Genomic DNA, 4,818 nt, shown 5'->3' on the forward strand with positions numbered 1-4,818 from the left:
AAAAAACAAACAAACAAAAAAAAAAGGAAAAAAAAACACACAAAAAACCCCCCACAAGGCCAAAGTCAAAAAGGAGCCTTGAAGTTACTGTCAATGACAGCAATAATTGCAAAGTGCAGAAGACAGGCACCAAAATTAAAAGTTGCTATCTGAAATGTTTTAGCCACAGCTGCTGAAAGACAAAAATAAGGCAATGTGAAATTAAATACAGAAAAATGAAAATAAAACTCCAAATAGTGGGGATTTGAACTTCCCTACTTCAGGCAATATATTCTTTGACAGAGCAACTTTCGCAGCTGAATTCAAGTAAAAACTAGTTAAATATTTCAGCAAGCAGTACAAGTCACCCTACCTTGAATAAACAAGCATTAAAATGTTTTAATTTGCTAGCTGTTGAGTTATACCAATGTAAGATATCACTGAATGTAACCTGCATGGTAACTAAAAGCAGCTATCAAATATTAAAAAAAGGACACATACAAAAACTTCCAAGCAACCCACTGGGGTAATTTCCAAAATCTTCTCTCCATCAAACCAAACTAATCACCTTAAGTTCCTTGAATAGACCGGGTGAGCCAGAAAAATCTGCCCAGAAAGTCTGTTTTTAATTTTGGGGTTGTCTTTTTCTTGTTCACTTCTCGTCCCCTTTACTGATACGAGGACCAACACAACAGCCTGTCTTGCACCAGGCTTTTAACACCATCACTCCAAAACAGAAAACAATTTGTACAGTTCTTATCTTTGATCTTGAGCCAGGGCAGTGGTACTGAACAGTTACTATGTAAGATGTAAAGCTAATGAAAAACTTCAACTGTGGCTTGTGATCTGTTCAAATCAGAGAATTGTATTGTGTGACCAGCAGCACCCCTTGCTAGGATCCAGGGTGCTGGGTAGTCCCAGCCCTTTATACAGGAGCAAACTCATAGAAACAACCAAGGACTGTCAGGTCACCTGCAACCTGCTGTATCCTCAGCATGGTCCTCTTTTTCACAGTAAAGTGACGGAGCTCACAAGGAATCAAATAATTGTCATCTCCTACATCCAGTGTCCACCCTCTCCTCAGATGGGGTAAGGTTTGTGATCTTTGACCAAGGAAAGAAAGAGCCTGACAAAACCCCTGTGGAGTCAAACAGACCGAACATCTCGGCAAAAATTCTTCACTTCTTTAATTCCAATGCGCAAAGTCACAACTTTACTGGACAGAATTATTGACTAAGTATCACTTGTGACATTTGTAAATTCCCCAGCAGAGTTCAACCCTATACTTGTTCTCTCTTAACCACTTTCTCTAAAAGCTATCAGATCCCTCTATACCTCCACATAAGCTCAAGTAGACAGAGTGGAAAATTTCCACTAGAAATATGGATCATTATCTTCAGTCTTATATGGGGGGGGGGGGCGGGCAGCAGAATAAAGGAAAAAGAAAAGAGGCCACTAGCATCAGAAGCTTGGCAGACAACACCCTGATGTGTAAGTAGAGTGTTATACCCCAAAACCCCAGTTTCTACATACAAGATACTGCATCATTTTGTGTATCTGGTTGTTTTGGTCAGCCCAATAATAATCCAAATAACTGTACTGTGTTGTGTAAGATTTAAGCACCACCAAATTTTTGATCATACTGCTAGAAGGCATTCCAGCTTTGTAATCAGAAGTGTATTTTCAGGACAAAGTGCTACAAGAACAAAACGTTATTCTTAAAGTTATAAAAAGATCATTTTAGAAACTCAATTTCTGACATTATGAATGCTGGCTGTCATGACAATCAGTCTGAGCATTTTTGTCAGTTTCTCAGAGCCTTTATTATTTTATTTTATTTTCAAATTCATCCTGCTACCAAAGTAAAACAACTGCAATTTCTTTTTTATTAAAATAATTCATATAATTACTTAAGGAATATTTAACAACCAGTTTTTATATACAGATCTATTTGCCTAAATTTTCTGAGTGCCCACATTTTCTTGAAGAAATCCATACCACAAGCAGTGCAGGTATACGTGGATTACAGACTGAATTTAGTCCTTGAATCTAATGCTACAGTTTTACCATGCAATTTTCCTTCAGCAAAAGAACATGAATGGTAAAGTGTTAACCCCATTAAAAGTCAAGGCAAAGCTTGCATGGACTGTAATGAGACTGGGATTTCACCCAAGGTGTTCAACTGTGGTTTGGGAAAGCGAATAAAAGTACATCCATTACTGTAACAAGTACTTACCTGCTAGCCAGACTGAGCAATTCATGTCTATCGGCTACTGCAGATTTCTTTTCCAGTTCCCACAACATCACATTGATCAGGTATGAATTCTTAATTACAATGGGCACTTCTTCAAACATGTTTTCATATGCAATATTTGCTTTTTTCAAGCTGTAGGAAAAAGTTAAAGAATATTTACCAATATAACCAGTACCTCTCTTATTCTCTTTGTTGAATTGCTGCTCCAACAATTGGCAATTTTGTAAAAACTCTTGATTGTCATAGTCCCACAATCTAACATGAGTGAAGTTTTGGTAAGAGCGCATTTGCATGGCAAAACCTCACGTTTACAAAGACTAGGAAAAGCTGTTCTAGGAAAAACTCTCACAAGTCAAGCAGCTGCCTTGCTTGCTAATACATTACCTACATGAAAAAGCCTCCAGCAACAGACTGTACTGACAGGATTAACTCTGCCCCTTCCAAAATATTTTACTGATTTCCCTGCCATCAGGGTTTCTTAAATAAAAGTGAACAGTTAGTTACCACATGACACTAAAATATATTTAACATCATAACTACTACAATGAAAAACGATTTCCCAAATAGCTGAATAATTAAAATTTTTACTGACCAAAAAATCAGATTCACAAAATAGCCTATGTTTTGGAATAATTAAATTCTATGGTGAATATTAAAATATAAACTTCCAGTGTGTATTTTTTACAATATGCACATAAAAAACTATTGCTATTGCTTTATAATAAAGCAGACAGTAATACCTTCCATTAAATCTGGAAATAAAAGCATGATCTACAAGTTTCTAAGGAAATACAGCCTTAACTTCTCTGTATTCATATTGGATTTTGGAATAAAATATTTTCGATTTTGCCTCCTTCCCCCTCCTTTTTTTTTTTTTGGACTAATCACAAATTTGTTTGTTCATCATGGAAATGTTTAGACACCAAGCAACGAAATGATTATGTTTTTTCTCAGTGAAGTAATTTTAACACGTGCTTGTGCTTTCGCTGTTGAATAGCTAGCTGCTGGAGGAAAAGGATGCCAGCTAAGGCCTACATCTGTAACAAGCAGCTCATCTTCTGAAACAGAGTAATTATCCTACTTTACTCCAGAAGATTGTGTCCACATGGGGGAGTTAATTTGGAATAAATACACAGCAACAGCTATTCCAGAATACCTGTTCTATTTTCCTTCAAGACAGATCAGGTATTTCCCTTCCTCCATTTCTTTTTGTCTGTTTTTGGCTCTGTCCCCAGATACAGCTATCTTCTCCATGGTCCTCTCAGCACATCCACTGACTAGCCCCAAAATCAGTTCAAGTTCCACCACTTACCCTGATGCCTAAAGACTGACTTTCATGCCCTCTCAGCCCCCTGTATCAGTGCTCATCTATCACTACCCACATAGATCCATTTTTCCAGCACGCACTGTTACATGAGATTTTAAAACACAGTGTTTCATTATCCCATGTACTATTCTGCACCCCAAATTCAGCAAACCCTGTGAGAAAACATTCTTTGAAGTTACTTACGCTTCTGGAGAGAAGTCTTTTTCTTTGCAAACTTCCATCAGTTTGGGAGTCAGCCTATATGCCTTCAGGGACAAAGACCCTTGGGCAGTCTTAATGGGATCTATTCATTAAAAATGGAGGAATCATAATATCAGCAGTATTAACAAACCCAGATTGCCTTTTTTATTTTTAAATATCTGAGTGGCATAAACAGGAGGAAAATAACTAAGTAGTCCTATTAACAAAAATTAAGACAATGAACACAAAAAAGACACTATAGCAAAGGCAATCCTATTGTACTGCGAGGTAAAATACATCCAACAATATATAGTGAAGTGAATTAGTAAATTAAAGTTGGAGAACATGGGGGGGACCTAGACCCATTCTACTTACATTATTTCCACATTAAAGGTCCAATTCACATTTTCTTTTCTTTCATATGAATTATCCACAGAACTTACATAACAGCGACCTCATTTAAATAAAGATTTTTCCTTCCAGCTATTATGCAGTAAATTAAAATATTCATTAAACTATATTTTATTTTAAGAAATGTAATTTTAGAGTAGCAATAAGCTAATTCAGATCAAGTTGCCATGCTGCTTCGTGTATGTCAATGTAACTGGTATATAAAAAGATTCGTTTTGCCTTGACATACTCTGCTGAATTTAGGGGGAAATTTTCTAAACAAACTGTTACATTCCTTGGACAAAGAAGCTTAACACTTGCAGCATGATAACGGCTGAAGCATGCCAACATGAGAATAAAAGCTGTGTTAACATTCATGTTGTCTGAAACTTAACACAGTAAAACTTTTAGCAATCGGTGATAAAATGAAAACCAAAATAGACTGAAACAAGTGGAAAATTCATCAAGGTCTGATGATGCAATGTTTCCAGCCAATATAAGTATACTTTAACAACTTGTTCTTTACTGTAATCCAATTGTTAACATACTGAAACAATTTTGGGGCAGCTCATAAGATTGATCGTATTCATTAGTATTTTTTCTGACAGATACTCAGGACGTTACATTTACTTCTCAGCTGGAAACTATATGCAAGTCTGCCAGATATGGCAAACTGTGAGTGTTTGGG

The 4,818-nt window shown here is 36.4% G+C and overlaps 1 long non-coding RNA gene across 1 annotated transcript; it reads right to left on the reverse strand.

The window, feature by feature from the left end:
* Positions 1–2,268: 2,268 nt before the first annotated feature.
* On the reverse strand, positions 2,269–3,844 carry LOC108510537. The gene is made up of 2 exons (XR_001878833.1): positions 3,744–3,844; positions 2,269–2,365 (listed from the first exon to the last, which is right to left on the reverse strand). It is a non-coding gene; the product is annotated as an uncharacterized LOC108510537 (long non-coding RNA).
* Positions 3,845–4,818: the final 974 nt, after the last annotated feature.

The sequence above is a fragment of the Lepidothrix coronata genome, unplaced genomic scaffold (genome assembly GCF_001604755.1).
Source record: "Lepidothrix coronata isolate B3197 unplaced genomic scaffold, Lepidothrix_coronata-1.0 Scaffold1247, whole genome shotgun sequence".
Taxonomy (NCBI): domain Eukaryota; kingdom Metazoa; phylum Chordata; class Aves; order Passeriformes; family Pipridae; genus Lepidothrix; species Lepidothrix coronata.